The sequence below is a fragment of the Fringilla coelebs genome (genome assembly GCF_963513975.1).
Source record: "Fringilla coelebs genome assembly, chromosome: 2".
Classification (NCBI taxonomy): domain Eukaryota; kingdom Metazoa; phylum Chordata; class Aves; order Passeriformes; family Fringillidae; genus Fringilla; species Fringilla coelebs.
Window position 1 is genome coordinate 46025972 of NC_140029.1, and position 21323 is coordinate 46047294.

Here is a 21323-nt window from a genome sequence, read left to right on the forward strand (position 1 = left end):
TAACTCTTGAGAAAGGGTGGTTTACTCAGAGGAGCTCAAGAAATAATAGAGTGAGATCAGCAATGTCCCAAAAGATGTGTTTGAACAGACCACTGTTTAGAACAATATCAGTGTTACTGAGAAAGGAACAAGGGGGATGCAGAAAATCCTAAAGCAACATTCAGAGAACAGAACAGCCTTGTCTTCAGGCTAACAAACTCAACTTCTTTTAAAAAGGATTTAAAGGAAAGTCTCTCAAAGGATAAGAAATTATGGTTTCAGTGTTCTCTGGAAAGTGGTAACATGTCCCTTTGCACTGGCAATATCTGCCAAAAGACAGAAACATTTTTGATTTCGTCATCTAGCTTACACATATTTAGGTTTGAAACACAAGCAAGTTGCATCAAGCACCTTCAAAAATGAATGGCTTTTAGCAACACCTGAACATTCTGTCAGTAAATAACAGTGATGTATTTTGTGATACCTAGTCTGCAGTTAATGACTTCATAGTAATAACAATAGAAACTGTTGAAAAATTATATAGAATGCTATCTGTAGGACACTGGATTCAAAATGTTTGCTGGCAAGAGCTTCCTTTGGTTGGGAAAGAATATTTTTATTTACAAAAACAAACTGAATGTTATTTCATATGTCAACAACACTGAAATTCACTTGCTGATTAGGAAAAAAAGTAATACTATCACCATTTTATGAGTTAGTCAATGAGAATTGCGACAGAAATTGTGGCATATTGCATCTGAATGAAGTCATCAATGCCATAGAGAAAGAAAACACAGATGTTGATGACCATCAAGGGAAAATTACTAACTACAAATAAGGAAAGGAAAATCAGCCTGAATTTTTAGACAGTTCAGGAATGGAGCAGAAAGACACCTGACAATGCAAATATACGTTTCTGTTTGTGTGTGTCTATTTGAATCTGGTCCTGGTCAGTGCCACAGGTTTATAATATTACTGTCCAAATCTGATACACAGCAGTGAACAAAATCCACTTAGAACCAAGGCCTTTCCAGGATTACCAAAAGACAGAAACCTTTATATCTGTTTAGTTTGATTTTGAACAAAAAAGTGAGAATTACATGAAAATTATGAAACTCACGAAGAAGATAATAAAAAAAGTGTAGGAAAGGGTAAAACATTTTCAAATTTCAGGAGCTTTCAAAAGATACTGTAATGGAGCTTCAAAAGCTTCATTTATACTACTTCAGGATAATGTCTAAAAAATGGGTTGAGGAAAATATTTTTGCTAAATAGCAGGGAAAGAAAGTTAATAAATTCAAGTTTAAAAATAAAATTATTAAATTCTTAAATCCTGACAGGTTAAATTTGAAAACACAGTAAGTCAGTACAAAAAGAAGTGTTGAAATGCATTAAAAAAGAAAAAAAAAGGGTAAGTCATTCTTCAAGTAGATCAGGTGAACCAAGCTTGATGGGAACTTTATAAGGTCAGTAGATGATCAAAACTTGAGATGAGTGTTCAGAGAAGATAATGTCAGAGCTGGAAGGTTTAAGGATTTCTCTTCCATCTTTACTCACAATGAACAAGACAGAAAGTTTCACCACTTTGGCAAGTTTTTTTTGTTTTTTTTTTCTTGTGTTGGGGGAGAAGGGTTGCATCCCAGCTTTTTCTGGTCAGTAATTCATCAGGAAAAGGAAAGTGAAAAGAAATAGTTTTCTATAAACATATGGCATCTACTCCAAATCCTATACAAAGTGAAGGATTAAATACCTGATTAATTGATTGCATTTTTTGTTAGGTTATGTGATAAAAACTGATCTGTACACCCATAAAAGAAGCATGCAGAAAGCATGGCAGATGGAAGAGCCCAAATAATTAATTGCTCTGGCTGCTTCTAAGCCAATTGCAGATGCCATAAACCTATGAAAGACCAATCTTAATATGCCCAGAAAAGGACAGGGGGAAAAAGGCAGGTGGGAACCCAAATTTCCCAGCCTCCCAGGAGAAGGAGGGAATCGAGAGCAGTGCTGCAGAGAAGGACTTAGTGATACTGCTGGATGCAAAATTGGACATTAGGCTGTAATGTGGACTTGCAGCCCAGAAAGGCAACAACCCTGGGCATCATAAAAAGCAGTGTGACCAGCAGGTTGAGGGAGGTCATTCTACCCATCTACCTCTTCCCTGAGAGATCCCCCTTGGAATATTGTATCCATCTCTCAGACTTCCAACAAAAGAAGGACATGGACTTATTGGAGTAGGTCAAGCAGAAGGTGACAAAAGTGATAGGAGGGCTGCAACAACCTGCCCATGAAGGAAGGCTGAGAAAACTGGGGCTTTGTAGCCTGGAGAAAAGAAAGCTCTGAGTAGAACCCATTGAAGGCTAACTGAAGCCTTTCAGTACTTAGAGGACACTTGCAAGAAAAGACTTTTTACCTGTACTCACAGAATGAGGGGCAATTGCTTTAAAATGAATACGGTTAAGTTTAAATTTTACATAAGAAATAAATTGTTTACGATGAAGGTGGTGAAATACTGGAACAAGTTGCCCAGTGAAGTTATAGATGCCACATCACTGGAATTGCTTGAGGTCAGTTTGTATGGGGCTTTGAGTAATCAGACAGTGCAAAATGTCCCTGCTTTTGTTGGGAGTTTGCACTAGATGGCCTTTGAAGGTCCTCTGCAACCCAAACAATGACTCTGGGATTCTATGATTCTGGTGTCTGACTGTACAGCATAACTCAAAAAGTTATGAAAACTGGTAAATACTGAAGGGAAAAAAAAAGCTGCTATTGAAGTAGCAGAGATTAAGCCAAGTATGAAGAACTGCAGAACAATTTTGGAATAGCAATGAGGTACTAAAAGAATAGCAGATGAAAATATATTAAGATAAGTGTAAAATCATATAGAAAATCCCATATTTTTATGCACAGTCACTGGTTCTAATTGGATGATTACGTACTAAATGAGGTCTTGACATTATAATTGTTAGTTGTATACAAAATATAAGCAGAGTATTTCTTAAAAGATTCACATGAGAGGGATTATTAGAAAATAAATTCAGAAGATAAGAAAAAAAACCAAACAACTATATTTACACTATTTTAAAGATGATAGCAAAACTGAAGGCCCGTGTCTATGGAAGTATGAAAAGGGTGATGATGTAAAATATCTTCCATATGAAAAAATAGTAAGCTCATGTTTAAATGTTACATTATATTTAGTCTGGAAAAGATATAAAGGGAGTGAATAGAGGAGGGAGGATCTGCAGTAATTTCAGAAAATTAGTGACATGGCTATTTTGTTTTAGGGTATGATTGTTTATTAAGTTTTCTGTTACAAGAACTGGGAGATTTCCAGTGAAACTAGAACTGTCATCCTTAAAAAAGACAAACAGGACCATAAGCTAGGAAGATGAGATAAACTAAGAACATATAATAGGTCCCATATATCTATCAAATAAGAATTGAACTTAAAAAGAAAAATTAGTTCCCTTTCAGAAAGATGGTGTGGATGCCAAAAACAGATTTTTTTTTTTATAATTAGGATCACTAAACACTGATTAAAACCAGTAAATTTAACATAGTTAATTATTCTCTATCAACACCATAGGTTATCCATAATGAAAATATTTGCTGGTGCTGTTAAGTAGATAGCTCAGAAGGAAGTTTACCCTCCAGAAGCCTAGGGATTCTAGATAGAAATCTGTCTTTAGGTAAAAGACAGAGAAGACACTTCTAATGTATTTCTCCTAATTTAAGAAAGATACTCACTACAGGTAAGTTAGAGTCTCTCCTAGAAGAACTCCTTTGTGATAGCTAAAGATGACCTAAACTACGTCTAAGTAGCTGAAAGTTACTGAATACTCCAATTTCTTTTAATAATAAGATGTAAACTGTAAAACCACTTTTGTGTTTTGAGAATCTTATCTAATTTTAAATTTACAAGATGTGAAGCATTTCAATGGAAAAAAAGATGTCAATAAAACCTGAATTGGTTATTGAATTGCCCTATTGGAGTCAAAATCATAAAATCACTAGAGGTGCTTTCACAAGTCACCAAATGAATTTAAATTGCGGAAATCAATAATTCCTATTGAGAAAATAACAAATTGAAATTGTATCTGCATTGTTTTTTCTATGTATTAAAAAAAAAAACAACACAGACTGGGGCATCTATGCAGTCCTGAAATATAACTCTGTTTTTACTTTGAAACTGATTTCACTGAATTTGGACCTTTAATTGCCAGCTTGTTAGTTACTACCTTAAGGCAGAGGCTGTCAATTAAGTAGACAGTGAAGGAAGCAGTAGTTTATTAGTTGTTACTTAATCTGAGCAGTGTTATTACTTAAAAGACTGGGAAAAAATAACAGTGCCTTAAGTAGAATTAATTGGAACATGTTATTTCCCTTGGGCTCACATTAATGCCACCAAGCAACTTGAATTAGTAAAAAGGAATCTTTCTATTCAAAACTCAATGTAAGTGCCTATTCTTACTCATTAGATTTATACTATGAGTTCATATGTTGATATCTAACAAAATCTATTAATATGTCAGCATCTGTGTGTGTATACACATTGTATATGTTAGTGTATAAGAATTAAAAGAATTTACTTGTTCACAGCATCACAGAGTGGGTGAGGTTGGAAGAAACCAAAATGGGTCCATTGGCCCAATCTCCCTGCTCAAGCAGGGCCAACCCAGAGCACACTGAGCAAGATTGTGTCCAGTGAGGGAGACTCCACAGCCCCTCTAGACAATCCATTCTGGTGGGTGGTCACTCACACAGAAAGTAAGTTATTCCTCATATTCAGGTGGAACATCATGAACATCAGTTTCTGCCCAGCCCATTGCCTCTTGTCCTACTGCTTAGTGCCAGTGGGAAGAGTCTAGCTCCATTCTCCTCAGTTGGAAAGTGTCTGACCAATTCAGGGGTACAAGAAAAGGAAATCAGCAGAAGAGATTTTCTGGCTACCATAGATTACCTGTATATGTTTGCATGTATTTAGTAATGCCAATACACACATGAAAGCTGTGGTTTAACCCAGTCAACAACTCAACTCCACACAGCTCCTTATTCAATCTCCTGCAGTGCTACAGGGAAGAGAATCAGAAGTGTAAAAGTGCAAATACTTTTTATCCACAAGTGGATTGTCCTAAAGACAATTTGATAAAGCCAAAGCTGTGTATCCAAGAAAAAGAAAATAAATTCATTCACTATTTCCCACTGGCAGGTAGATACTCAGCTGTTTGAGGGAAGATTGCTTTTATCATGAGTTAACTTGGATGGACAAATGCCATAGCTACAAATGTTATCAGCTTTCTTTTTCTTTCCCCTAAATTTTATTGCTGAGCATGACATCATATGGTATGGGATATCCCTTGGATCTGTTGGGATCAGTTATCCCAATTGTGTTCCTTCCTTGTGCAGCCCTAGCCTACAAGGGATTAACTGAGGAGAAAAATCCCAAACTCAGTGTAAACACTGCTCAGCAATAGTTAAAACATTGGTGCGTTATCAACACTGTTTTGGTCACAAATTGTAAATATTGCACCATACAGGAGGACCCTATGAAGAAAATTAACTCTACCTCAGCCAAAACCAGTGCAAAAGCGACAGGATGTACCTTCAACACACTCTCAGGAGACCACGGCTGTTGACACTAGATGGGGTACCCCTGGCCAAAAGGGGTAACAGTGTTACAGGAAACAAAGTGGCTGCACACATCAGCAACATATGAAACTACATCTGAAAGGCAAAAGGAGTGACAGATATGAACCAGGAAACGTCAACACTTTATGAAGTATCAGGAAAATAGCTGGGAATTGGCCCAAGAGAATTAGGGAGTGCTGATCCCAAAAGGTGAAGAGGCCAGTAACTCAGCTGAATCGCTTCCACACGAATGCACACGTTTCTCTGGAAGCAAGAGAAGGTGAAAACCATAGTGCAATTGGAAAACTATGACCTAACTGCTATTATGGAAACATGGCAGGAGGGATTAGTCACACAACTGGAATACTCCAGTTGAGGGCTATAAGTTTTTCAGGAGAGATTGCCTGAGAAGGAGGGGTGGATGTATTTCACTCCATGTTAAAGCAGGAATAGACTGTGAAAAGCTGCCTCTAAAAAAAAGCCACCAAAAGTTTGAAGGCCTGTGGGTGAAAATCAGGGACTAAACCAATAAAGGACACATTGTGGTTGGGGTCTACTAAAGGCCAGCTGATCAGGGGGAGCCTCTTAATGAGATCTTCTTGTTTCAGACAGACAAAACACCAAGCTCACCACATCTCATCTGCACGAGGGATTACAAGCACCCAGGTGCCTGCTGGCTGTAAGCAATACAGCTGGCTGTAAGCAATCCTGAAAAGTACTGGAGGGTATTTGGAATAACTTCCTGGTACAGATATTGGACAAATCAATACCAAAACCAGCAGAGAAATTTTACTGGACCTGGTGCTTACCATTGCAGAGGAGCTCATTAAAGAAGGTAAGACTGGAGGTAGCCTGGGCTGTAGTGACCAGGCCTGGTGGAACTTGTCATCTCAAGAAATATGGGCCTGGCAAAGAATCAAGTCAGGACCATAAACTTTAGAAAGTGAATTTCCAGCTGTTTAAAGAAATAGTAGATGATATCCAGATGGCTTCTGAGTATCTTCTAGGATGAAGATCCTATAACCAGACAGACTTCTGCATCTAAGTGTCTGTCAGTAACTAAAAAGATACAATTATTATCACTTTTGAAATCCTCCAAAATGAAAAGAGTTCCAGTCACACCCACAGTTTGGGTGGAGAAGTGATTGAGAGCAGCCCTATAAAGAAGAACTTGGGTGTGATCCTTGATTAAAACCTCAACACGAGCTGGCAGTGTGCACTTGTAGCCCAGAAAGCCAAACAAATCCTGGGCTGCCTCAAAAGCAGTGTGGCCAGCAGGATGAGAGAAATGAGTGATTCTGTCCCTCTCTCTTCTTAGACTCCGCCTAGAGTACTTCATCTGGCTCTGGAGTCCCCAGTATAAGAAGGACATGGAATTCTTTAGTCCAGAGGAGAAGCATGAAATTGACAAGAGGACTGGAGCATTTTCCCTCTGAAGACAGGCTGAGAGAGTTGGGACTGTTCAGCCTGGAGAAGAGAAGGTTGCATGGAGACCTCATAGAAACCTTCCTGCACTTGAAGGGGACCTGCAGAGAAGCTGGAGAGGGACTCTCCATCAGGAATTGTCGGGGGTAAGACCGGGGTGCAAACTAAATGACAGGTAATTTAGGCTAGGAATTGGGAAGAAATTCCTTTCTGTAAGGGTGGTGAGATACTGGGACAGGTTGCCCAGGGAAGTTGTGTGTGTCCCAGCCCTGGTGGTGTTCAAAGCCAGGGTGGATATAACCTTGAGCAATTTGGGCTAGTGGGAGGTGCCTGTGCTGTGGCAGGGAGGCTGGAACAAGGTGATCTTTAAGGTCCTTCTAACCCTTAACATTTTATGATTCTATTTGTTATTTCAGAAGGAGAGGGTCATTTCCTTTTGGAAATAATGAAACTAATTCCTATTTTTGTATTTTGAACCTAATTGGATTCAATTTGGAGGCAGTTTATCTTTCTTAAGCAATAGGAGAAATAGGAGACAAAGTTGAAATGATCAGCTGTTTATCTGTAGAGCACATCTGCACAACTTCCTCCTGATTCTGAAGGTAATTGTATGGTAATGTTTGAATTCCCTTGCAATCAGTTCCAAACATATGGAAGAAAGTCTTAATTTGAGCTTTGTTTATTTGTTGTTTAACCTACAGGTCATTTGTTATCGTTTGGAAGTTAGAAATAAATAAATGCCAATTGATCCATCATCTATTGTGTCCCAATAGGCAATCTGCCTGGAGACAGGATTTTCCACCAGAATAAATTTTTCTCAAGTGCTGGAAGGAAAGCAGTAGAGAAATGTTATGAAAGAGATTCAGTGATGCATTTCATCTGGTTTTAAAATTCTTCTGGTGGATTTCCTACAGCGCTTTCCTTACAGCTTTCCTTAACCACTCACATTTCATGTGGTATAAAATGCCATGTGATCAAGGCTGAAATGCATAATCCTAACGCAAAAAGAGAGTGCTGGTTGAGTGTACATACCCAGTCAGAGATCCCAGATAAACATGTGCTGTTTTAAATTGCTTATATTGTTCATAATTGGACAATAAGGAAGAATTCTGTCAAGATATTTACTTACTGGCCTAAAATAGCCTCTCAGTAAAAACTTCAATTTCATTGAAAAATATATATTGTTTGTCTGTTTTCTTGGAGCAAAGGCCTGGATTAAATGCTAAATGCACTAAAAAGATATTTATAAATTTTGTGTCTCGGTTTTAGGTATTTTTAACAAAATTGGCTTGTTTGTTGGTGAGTTGTGGTAAAGAGTAGAAGGAACGAAGAAGGAGGAGTAACTCATACATTGAGACTTTTGTTCTAAGGACCACCAACAGATCTGTGAAGCAGATTTGCAGATGTGTAAAGCAGGATCTTATATATGAAAGCTCTAGTTGTTCACACAGTGTATTATTTGGTATTTCCAGAAGATATTGGTGACAGCTAAAACTACCCTGAAAGAGTAAGAGCACACCAGCACATTTTCCAAAAACATTATTCCTTTAGCTTTTCTGGTAAAAGGAGAAGACAAGTATCTTAGCATTACTAATATCTTGGCATCCTTTTTTTTTTTTTTTTTTTTTTTTTTCAACATGACATTACAGAAAAATATTTCTGCTCTGAATCCTGGATCCTGGTGTGCTTTTTAATTCTAAATGTTAAAACAAACTAACAAAAATAAATAATGTAAACAATCCTACTGATATATCTTAGTCAAAGACATAATTTTTTTTTTTCATCAGCATTAGTAGAGAACTTCACAAAAAATATACTTTATTCACAAAGGAGTCCAATCAGATATACCAAAAAGAGAAATTGATAGCTTCAATACCTTTCAAAAAACAAACCCAAAATAATAGCAACCTTGATCCACAAGTGAAAAAAATAATTTAAAAATAGGTTAATATTCTCTGTTACAGATGATCAAGGAAAGAAGAGAGACTAAGAGACTACAATGAATTCATATGAAATGTTTCTGCATACTGCAAAGAAATATTTGAATTTAATATGTTATGGTGTCAGATATTTTGAACTGTAAATACAAGAAAGTATACAAGAAAGTTTCCAAATTTTTGCAGCCTCTTCAAGAGCCAATAAATCATAGTTTTAAAAATTATTTATTGTAATGTACTATGTGATCTTTGGTATATTGGTTTAACAGATGTATAAGTTCAAGTTAAATATGGTTGTGTTTTTTACATTTCTATTCAACACTAGATGGCACTCTGAATTTGAACTGTAACACTTTTTTCTTTTCTCCTTAGAATACAGGGAACATGTTACCTTCATTTTATAAGTAAAATCCACCATACAGATTAATCAAATAATTTCACTTTTTCCTAGTGCAGTAGTAGGAAGTCTCCTAAGGCCTATTACCATGCTATCAAGTAATAAAGAACATAAAAGAAAGAATCAGTCAACTTATAACATATTGAGATACTCCCACTGAATTTCAAAAGCTTCTTTAATCTAAAAAAGAAAATGATTTTATGCTATTAAATGCTTATTAAAATAATCTAGGCTGCTTAATGTACAAAATTTAAAATCTTTAGGATTTAAATTTAAATGTAACCACTAGCTTGTGGTCTAGCATGGGGGAATTTTGTAGACTTCTGTGTTGCATATCTATAATTCTGGTTCAACATACTAAGTCATATTTATACCTACAATCAATTAAACATGGGATTCAGAGGCATGATGTACATAAAGACAGTGAAATGGTTATAATAAATATAAAAATAGATAAGGAATACCATAAACTCTTTAAAATTACTACATTTTATAAAGGATCATCTCTCATTATCTTGCATCTCTTAGCAGGAGATCATATTTTTTTTTTCCTGGATATGCTACTATATGTCTAACTTTTATATTGACTGCTGCAAATTTTGTAAAAGAATGTCTATTTTTCAGGTGCTTACCTTTTGATATATACATTTATCTCTGTGTACTGCTGTGAAGTTTTCAAATAAATAAAATAGTTTTAAATAGAATTTTAAAAGACAAATAATTTCATGGTAAAAATTACATATAAAATTTTGGTTTTATGGATGCCATGAATGAAGCTTTTAAGGACCACAAAGAGCAGTGCATATGTCAGAGTTAAAATATAAGAAGAATACATCGTAAGGCAAAAGATTGAACTATCAGAATTAGATGGAAAAAACCCCTAAGCTGTTTTTAGATCTGTTATTATGTCCCACGATTATTAGGAGCTGTCTATTAACTCAGCTTCTACTTGCACTTATTTATTTTGGTCTTTCAGCATTCATCTCAGGACATGTACTATTATTATTCTTCTGTTTCATTCTGCATATAGATTACTGATCCTGATATAACCTGACATGCACTCTGTTATTTGCTGCTTGTTACTAAATTAAGATCTTACATTATCTGTATATTTTATGTTAGTCTAAGATTACCTTTCAGAGTATAATATCTAACAGATTACATTCTAAGTCAAATGCATCAGTTTAGATACCTCAAAAGCAAAGCAAAATGAAATCTAGGATAGTTTGTAGCCAACATCCATTAGTTATTTCTTGATATTAGAATCACACAACTTTTTCTGTAAGACATGGAAAAAATGCTCTGTTGTAAATATCAGAATATGTACTCATGTCTATGTGGTCATAGAGTGGTTTGGGTTTGAAGGGAACCTTTGAAGACCATCTAGTCCAATTCCCTGGCCATGGGCAGGGATGTCTTTTGCTAGGTCAGTTTTGTAAAAGCTCCATCTTATCTACTTTTCAATGCTTTCAAAGACTGGCCATCCACAATGCCACTAGGAAATCTGATCCTACTTCTCTCCATCCACATTGTAGAAAAACTTCTACTTCATGTCTGATACAAACCTACTTTTTTCAGTTTAAAATCACTGCTCATTGTTCTGTCACCATGTGCTCTTGCAAAATGTCTTTCTGCATCATTCATATAAGATCCCACTAAGTGTTGAAAGGCCGCCTATAAAACACGTACAGAACACCGATTCAACGCAGTGTAATAAAACTTAAGAGACTCTTTGTACCAAAGAATTTACTTTTAGAGATTATTAAAAAATATAGAATATGTTTGTTGACAATATATAAGCTTTGCATATAGAGTATAAGAAATTAAATAAATAATATATTTTTTTCTTTTTTTCTTTTTCTTTTTTTCATGCAGTCACATCGTTGGCCTGTCTATATTCTGTTGTCAGTCAGTCAAGTTTCTGCCAGTGCTGTATTCCGTGCTCTATGTGTAAAGCATGTACAGAAGCATAAGTTGTATAAAAAAGCTATACCAGTCAGTCAAGCTATTTGTACCTCTTACTGCTGCCAGTTAATGCTGCAAGCCATGTCTGTAATATTTAAATATGCTAGTGGGTGTCCACCTACTGGAAGATAATAGAAAAATAGCATAGGGGTATCTGTCTATTTTTATGTTTGTTTCTACTCTCCTTCTGCCCCAGGGAACAGTTCAACTATACTCCTAACCTGTTACAATACCAAGTCAGGACCTTGACTCCCTCTGCAGTAAGAGAGTTGTGAAAAAAAATATGACAAATAGTGTCACAAAAGTGAGGTATTTCCTTTTCTCCATTTACTGCATAAGAGTTTTATGTGCTTTCATAAAACTCTTCAGTGCTCACCCAAAAAAAGGCAATTCTTTGTTAAGACAGTAAGAAAAAAGGAAGGGCCAAGGTATGCCAGATTTGTATGCTGGTCACTAGCTAACAATTGAAAAAATGGAATGCCCAAGGGACTGGAGAGTGTATCTTGCTGAGTTAGGAGAACCAAACCCCAGAATTCTGATTTAAGTGTTCTAACAACCAGAGTATTACATATCTTATAGTAAGTTGTGGAGAAGCTCTAATTTTTATGACTGGCTATGTTTTGAGCGAAGTTAATATCTGTATGAATTAAAAGTTTTTAGATCAAGATCCCCAAGTATATAATAGATTCTTTTCATACTTCTGAACGTATCACTGAATCATATTAAGGTGTAGGCAGTAAGCATCTGAGTATGTGCTTGCAAAAAGAAAACAACATGCTGATTAAATGTGAGTATCTTCACGACCTGGCAGCTTTATTTGGTAGGTTGGCTGAATCATGTTCTTAAGCCTATAGGTAAATTCCTCTCTATTTGAGAAGCACTATCAGCCAGTCTGAACAAACTGTGTGTTTAAAGACCTGCTTTTAGCAATGTAAGAATTAGCTTAGTGTTCATAAATTGACATCTGATTTATCAAATCCAGCAATCATACTGTTAGTTTGCCTATCAGCTCAAACCTTGACTAGTTTCTGTGGCCAATTAAAAAGTGATTATTTTTGAAGAATACTTTCAGTACTTACAGTCCAGCTGCAGTTTGAGCTGTGGGCTGAGCTCTGGGTGTCGAAGCCCCAGCCAAGAGGCAGTGAACTGCTGATCCTTTGCAGAACAGAGGGCACAGGTATCGCAGAAGAATGACCCCCAACTGGGGAATAACATGCTGTGACTCCAATGATTTCAGAAGGCTGAACAAATGCTTTATTAAGCTATATTATATTATACTATGTTACTACTATACTCTATACCAAACTATACTATACTAAAGAAAAACCTGTAACCCTTTCCAGACAGTCACAACACAGCTTTGACCCACTTGGTAAATCAGTCCAAACAACCATCAACAAAGTCCAATTAACAAATCCTTTTCAGTAAACAATCTCAAGAACGCATTCCACATGTGGCAAAAAACAGGAGGAGCAAGTAGAGATAAGAATTGTTTTCTCTTCTCTCTGAGCTTTCTCACTGCCTTCCCCAGGAAAAATCCTGGGAGAGAGAATTATATCTCTCTGTGTTCAGAGAATGTGAATATCACAGACACGGGGCTGTGGCCCAGCCAGGTGACCAGGAACTCGGGGACACAGCAGGAGCTGATGACCCTACACTTTCTCACTGAGACTGTGAGGGTATGGAAGCCCAGGGTTTCCTTTGTCCGGGGCCCCTCCTCGGAAGTACCAGTTTGAGCTGTTACTTTATTGTACCAAGGTTAAACTATTTGAAGGATAGGCACATTTGAGCCTCTGCTTTGGGAAGCCTATTGCTGAGCTGGTGAGGAAACCTGGTCAGACTGTGTGTGAGTGGGGGGTGTAGCTGTGGAGAGGGGCTTTGGTCCCAGCCCAGGTACTGCAAGTGTGACTGTCTGTGTGGCTCCTGGATGCTCGGACAGGGAAGTTTCCTTAATAATACAAACATGTTGTCATTTTTGGAGGAGAAAATGGAGGATATTTTAATGCAGCATTTATTCATATTTTCTATTAGGACTCTAAAAAAAATGACCTTAAAGCATGCTTTTCCTTAGGATGATCCAAAAGATTCTTTTTTTATTCAGAGCTTACTATGCTTCTCAGCATGTCTGTTTACTTCCATCAACTCATGCAGATGAAACTGTAGCAGGTTTTGGTATCTAAAGTAGTTTTTCATTATGATGGGCAGCCAAATATAAACCAAAATGTTTTAAAGCCCTCTTTAATCTAATACATTGAAAATACAGAAGCTTCAAACTAACATCTTTCTCTTCTATTTACAACATAATAGTTCCACAAAAATTTATTAAATTTGTATCAGTCTAAGAAGCTTCCTAGTTATGTGCTTTTTCATCATCATTTGTTTTATAAAAGTGGTTGTTCATTACCTTGAGTTACTTAAGAGTTTTCAACAAAATATCATTTTATAGATTGACAGAGGGCCAAAACTTTAAATTAATGTCAATGGACTAATTAAAAAAATAAAAAGTGATATGAAAACCACACAAAGCCTATCATCAAAACCAAACAATTTCATGATCAGGCGTAGGGTAATAAATTAATTTTTAATCCTGATACAACTCAAATTCAATGAAAATAATGCAAACTAGTCTATTTTGACTTTGTTCTAAGGCAATTCTTGTGAAAGTTAAAACAAAGAAAAACCTCACTATTCTGAGAGAAGGAAGGAATAAAAGTAATTGAAAGAAGATAATGGAATTCAAAAAGCAGTCCTCAATAGTGAGAAGAGGAAAAAAATGAGGTTCTGGTAAAATGTAGCCAAATCAACTTTAATATCAACACAGATATGGAACAAACTATGCAATTTACTATACACATTTAAAAGCATAAAGATACAAAATTAATTTATCGAGACAAAAATACAGCAAAGAGCCTTTTGAGATACAGATACAGTCATACTTCTTTGAAAACAGCTATAAAAGTTACTTATCAGTGTTTTGTCACCAGACTGGTAGACCATTTTAACTAAAATCCTACAGAGCATGTACTGAGATGGTTTCACTAAATATTTTCCCTAATAAGCTGAACAATAGAATAGAGAAATGGTTTATAAAATTTGTGTATTGCATCATACTGGCAGAGATGAAAGCCATCAGAAAGAAGGATCAAAATTCATAATTGGGGCATGGTTGATAATGATTAAAGAAAATTTACAAATTATGAAAGAGAATAAAAATAAAATTACTTTGGTAAGCAGGAAAAAAAATACTGTTTAAATGGGTGATAATGCAAAATATCAGTGCTTGTGAATGTGAGAGCCTGTCTGAAATATCTGCCTCATGATTGTCATTGAGTGACTACTGAAGAGAAGAACCTCCCCTGTCCAAAGGCCTCTGGCTTTTTATGAGAAAGTTACATGCCAAAAGGCTCGGAGACCTGAGAGCATTGCTAAGCTACTGTTGTCACGGGTGTGTGTATTTGCTACATGCTACACTGAGCTCAATGAGAAGAAAAAAGGACATTCTGACCATTTTGCAAAAATAGATCTGTGATTTTCCCCCATTTCTTGGCCTGGCTGGACTTCTCCTGAGTTTTGGGGGTGGTCCCTCAAAGAAGACCCCTCTCACCCATTTGCAACAACCCTGACAGACAAACTGAGATGTAAGAAGCCTCTTCACCAGTGAAAAAGCTGAGACATGAAATCCCCATGTGAGAAGGCCCCTCTCACACTTTCCAAGGACTGGGACTGAAATTCCCCCAACTCTAGGGAGAGGTGTGTAGGGGGAGGTGAGCTGACCGAAGCAAGATGGATGTTGCAGGTGCAGGCATTGAACCACGAAGACAACGGCCCTTGCCCACTGAGAATATGGACTGTGTGTAGCCTTTTCCAAATATCATTCTTTCCCCCTGAAGATACAGTAGATTCAGTTTCAAAATCATTCCCCTTCCCCCATTGAAAATCATTCCGCTCATCGGCTGAACACCAAGGACCTTCACTGTTCTACGTTTCATAGCTATATACCCTTTTCTTTTTCCTCCCTCTTTTCCTTATTTTCCCTTTTCCCCCAATTTTTCCCCAAGGCATTTCTGCTGTGGTTATTTCAATAAAAGTGTATTTGTGTTGATTATCACTGCAAACCCCTTGTACCATGTCAGTTTTTGCACCCTGAGATCCCCTACGAACCATCACGAAACCTGTCTGCTCGTGGCAGTGAAAAAGAGCAAGAGGCTATCGAATATCACAACCTGACTGGGAGCCAGAAGTCTAAAGCAATGGCAAATCCAGGAAATCTGGGATTTCTTAGGAAGAATGCTGCATGTAGTCATAACAAGGAATTTATTGCTTCTGGGCACTAAGATAATAATTTTGAAGTCTTTAATAGTATTAAAAAAATGTGGGAAAGGTTGGAAAAAATCCAGAGGAGGGCACTAACAGTGCACAAAAATTAAAAATGAGACCTCAGCTATGGATTAAGATAGGATTTAATCTAGGAAATGAAAGACTAAGCGTAAGGTGTAAAGAGAATTGGAATGGAATTTGATAACATAATCCCAGTATGTAACAGATAGCTAGAAAACAGCTCACTGATTTGTTGTGCTTCATAACCAATGGGGTAGGACTAGTAGGAAACATCCAATTTACTTTTCCTTTTATCCCTATACATCAGGCTTCTGACTTTGCTTGAGTGATATCATGTGGGAAAGGTACTTGCTCACATATTTGCAATTTTAGTGTGAAATAGCTCCCTAGGTTCTTATAAACATCCTCAGCTACAGTGACAGAATAACCAGCTCTTCAACCATCCTTCATTAGAGGATGACAATTATTTTGTAGAATAAATTAAAAAAAAATTAAAACTAACTAATTACTTTGTGTAACTGTCTAGCTCCTACCATTAGAAGCATGGTATATACCTAATTAAAGGACCTCTTATAATCTGAAAGCTTCTGTAAAAAAAAAGTAAAAGGAAATTAATGATGGAGCATTTTTCTTTTTTTATAGGTGTAAGAAATTGTGCACATGCTGAAATGCTTGGTTTGCTCTCTGAAGATTTCTATCTCATATATCTGTTTCCCTATTTCTTCTTGCTTTGAGGAAAAATTTTGTATTCATTGACACCGTTTGCATCAACTGTCTTTACTCAATGCAGTGATAAAGGGGAGAACCCCAGCACACTCATTCTGGGTGAAAATAGGCAGCCATGGCACAGTCCATACATTGCTGTGCCAAGCCTTGTGCTACAGGATGCACCTTAAATCACAGTCTACACTAATTTTTCTTTCCTGTCTAGTGCACATGATTACTGAGTTCTGCAAAGAAAGTTAACACAAAACCAAACTGCTAGTTCCCAGTTTTTCGTAGGTTTTTCAACTTTCTTACTACAATGGCAAATTTTTAAAGTTTCTGCACTGTCAGATTTCAATAATCCCTTCTGAGAATGGAAGGTTTATATATATTCATTGGTGGAAAAATAATTTGTTTAGTGTTCAGTAGTAAAACTGGTAAATAAATAAACATATGGAAGAAAAAAAAAAGAATTACACTTTCGTGTATTTTTCAATATCTTCAGCATTAATTCAACCTAATGCTGAAGTTATCTGGATAAGTAAATTATAATCACTTTGTACCATAAATTAGCATATCTAGTGATTTTTTTTTTTTTTTTTTTTTTTACTAAAACATTATCTCCTATTTTTTAAATCAAATGGGAAGTCTGGACTTGTTAGGTTGGGATATGCTGTAGTCCATTAGATAATTGATCTAAATAAATAGTATAAATTCAGGGCTAGCAAGATATTTTTAGCTAATAAAGATTTGTTAATAAATACTCAATTACATGAATAATTAACAGAAATTGCAAAAAAGGATTTCTTAATGACTCTAATATATGTTAGTAAAAAGTAGGTTTTAAGAAAAAAGCAGTAAAAAGTATGGCCACACAACTATCAGAATTCAACATGTATACTATCATAAGAAAAAAAAAAAACATAACAAAGCTGAAACTTCATATTGCTCGAGCCAATTAAATAATGGAAACTTTGATTTAAAACAAAATGCTTGAAGTACATCTTGGCTTGGGTTTGGGGACAGGGGCTTTCTCTACACTGGGAGACCGTTCACATGAGTTTGGAGTGCTATAGCTCTTGAACTTGCCATAAACCAAACTAATGCACCTAAACCAAATGTTATTCCTAAGAATCAATATTTGTAAACTGAACTGCAGAGCTTAATGACAGAGGGGTTTATGTGTGACTTTGCTCTAACACAGTCCAGTGACCAGCTTCTTCTATAAACAAAGGTTCGAATCATGTAATCATTAAAGGTGGAAAAGACCTCTAAGATCATCAAGTCTGAAGTTTGACTGTTGACTTGATCACTGAAAATGCCATCATCACTAAATCATGTCTCCAAATGCCACATCTGCAAAACCTTTTGAACACTTCTGGGGAAGGTGGTTCCAACACTTCTCTGGGAAGTCTGTTCCAGTTCCTGATCACCCTTTTTTTCCTAATATGCAGCCTCATCCTCCTCTGGCACAACTCAAGGGCATTCCCTCTTGTCCTATCACATGCTACCTGGGAGAAAATATCCACTTGCTAGAACTTCCTTTCAGGTAGTTGTAGAGAGCAATGAAGTCCATTATTGAGACTTTTCTCTGGACTAAACAATCCCATCTCTCCCAGTTGCTCCTCAGCAGACTTCTTCTCCCAGCCTTTCACCAGCTGTGTTACCCTTCTCTGAATATGCTTCAGCATCTCAATGTTATGTAGAGAGGGGCCCAAAACTGGGCACAGGAACTGAGGTGCGGAGTACAGGGGAAGAATCTCTTCCCTGGTCCTGCTGGCCACACTATTTCTGATACCAGCCAGGATGCCACTGGCCTTCTTGGACACCTGAGCACACTGACAGCTCATGTGCAGCTGGATGTCGACCAGCACACACAAGTCCTTTCCTGCTGGGCAGCATTCCAGCCTCTCTTCCCCAAGCCTGTGGTCATGCATGGGATTGTTGAGACCCAAGTGCAAGACATAGCACTGGGCCTGGGTGAACCACCTAAAACTGTCCTTTACCCATCCATCCAGACTGTCCAAATCACTCTGCAGATTCTTCCTACCCTCAACACCTAGCTTAGTCATTGGCTATTTCCATTCTCATGTTTGTGAAATCAGTTTCCAATGAGACAACAAGACAAAAAATCTCCAGGCTGGCCTGAAATAAAGCATGGAAAAACAATCCAAGCTGGACATCAGCTTCTGAAAACAGTAAATTAAAAATCTCTTTTATTCAGTATAACACATCCTGTGGAAAATAATGAAATCTTGAGAAGGCTGTCTTCTCTCAATCTTTGTATAGAAAAATTCAGAATGGCTTATTCATTAAAGAGAAAGTTTTGATTAAGATGACATGAATTAGAATAGTCTTTGTATAAATTCCTTGGGGGAAAGTGGGGGCAAGCTGCACTTAGAATAGATTAATATACATCTCAAAATATAGTCAACATAATGCATTTAATAAACAGCTCAAAAATCATTCAAAGTGATTATACCTTCCACCTTTGTCTATTAAATTTACAAAAATATTTTAAAAACACAAATTCTATGATCAGCTCTATTACAGATACAGTTTTATTTGAAAAGTGGAAAACTAAGAGCTGAAGTGAAATTAAGTCTGTCATTTCTAATGTTTTAGTCCAGACAAAATTAGTGTCAATTGAATTTTTGATATCAAAATTATATCATGAAAATTTACTCAACTGTTTTTCCCAAGCCTTATGGCAGCAGAGAGGTAATTTTATGGGCTTGACCCCTTGAACTGGAAATTACAGTCAGCACTGATGTTTAAGAAAAAAATTCTTGTGAGTGTTCAAAAGTCATCTTTAACTGAGCTCTTTCTGGATTATTATGTTGAAGCATCTACTTCATCTATTTTATGAGTCTTTTCTGAACCATGAAAAAAGATAGAATAAAATGCATATTTTAATGTAGCTTTTTAGGGTGGTTCTTCAATCTCTAACCTGTTTTATTGCTGATGGATTTTAATGCTTGAAGAATCAATGCTTCTGATGTAAGCTATTTTATCAAAGCTTATTTTTTACCTTCCTCTGGCTCAACACTACCTGTGCTGAATGGTGACCAGCTGTTTCTGATGGGTGCTTTGAAACTGGATTTCATCATCCTGTAATAGAGATGGCATAGTACTGATTATTAGCATTTTGAAGTGTGGAATAATTATAACCCAAATCTGCTTTTTACTTTTCTTCATGTGTTTCTTCACATCTCAAAATGATGATTTTTTTTCCAGGAAAGTCAAGTGTAGCACAAGTTCAAAGCTGAAAGATCTAACCTATTTGTCTGTGTTCAGCACCACTTTGTTTAACAGACTCGACTTAGATGACAGATTCCCAGATCCTCCTTCCTGGGCCAGGAAAGATTTTATTATAATAAGACCTTCTAATTTAGAATCTTTGACAACTTCCAGAGGGCACCATGTCCAATATACCATATAAAGAATGACAGTTTCCTTGTCAGGCAATTGAAGTCTAAAGTAGAATGAAACAGGGAATACCAAGAGATAAAACCTACGCATTACTATTTCCTGTTATCAGGATCTGAAATAGAGAGTTCTCATCCCCTGAGACAGCTACACTTAGAAAAAGAATCAAAAAGCTAACAAACTCATGCTTTAAAATCGTTCAGTGACACTTGACTCATCTCAATGTCACTTTCTACAGAATTAGAATGAGACAATGGAGTGTTTACAGTGAAGATTAGTTAGCTGTTACATCAACATTTTAAATAATCCAGGGACTAATGTATAAATATTACCACAGACCATCTCACAATATAGATTATAAAACAACTGGCCATTGTAGACATAACCAGGATAAAACTCTTCAAAATTAAGAATTTATTTGTCACTAATACTTATTTTGCTCATTGTGTTGCTTTAGGGCATACATAAATATCAAAATTTTCAGTCAAATGAATGTATCAAAGTATCTTATTTTTGTGGGTATAAATCTTTGGGCTTCTTTAATTCAAATTTACAGCATGGCAGAGCTTGTTTAATCTCAAAAAATTAATTCAATTTTTATTGAAACAATAACCTCTGACATAAATAAAATTCTGACAGATGTTTCTTAATTTTATGTAGACCACAATATGATCTGTAGTTTCAGATTTATTTAACAACATAATTTGGTTTTATTATTACTTTCTAACAAAACTGATGATTTTTCAAGATTTAATTTTATTTCATCCCTTTGAAAATACTCTAAATTGCATTATATTGCTTTTGGATTGCAACAAATCCACAGATCACAAGCTTCACAAATCTTTATTCAACATTATATGTGGATATTATTGTGGAAAATGTAAGTTTTACACTAAAGATAGATCTAAAGATAGCAAATTATTTCCCTTCTGCATAATGATTTACAGAAGACGAAATCTGCTGAAAGATCCTTTACAAGGACAAGATAATGGAAAGCAAGCTGATGATAACCTTGGTAACTGATCTTAAAATACCTTGCATGAGTGATGTATCAAGACTGAAGCAATGGAATATTGGAAGAGGACACAGGGAAAAAACCTCACGAAGATATGGTTAAAACAAAATAATTAGGACATTTTTTTGTATTGGAGCTTGACCTGAAAATCTGCAGTTTAAAGATCATACAGTCTAAATCCCTCTCTGTGGTCTAAATAACACAATCTCACTAAAAATGTGATGTGGCCTCCTTAAGACGATAGGTTAGGGATTTACACAGAATGAGACAAAAAAAGTTCCTTACTTGTATTGAAGAGCTTTCCCTTGCAAAGTATTGTGGGGGCAGTAGGGAGGGTTGTTTTTTTATGTTTTTGTTTTTGTGGTTGCTTTTTTGTTTGTTCATTTGTTTGGGGTGTTTTTTTAGAAGGAAAATCACACTGCTTTTCAGAATTCTGAAATACCAAATATTGAGAGCATACCATACTTATGCAAAAATCTTGAAGGGAAAAGGAAAAAAAAGA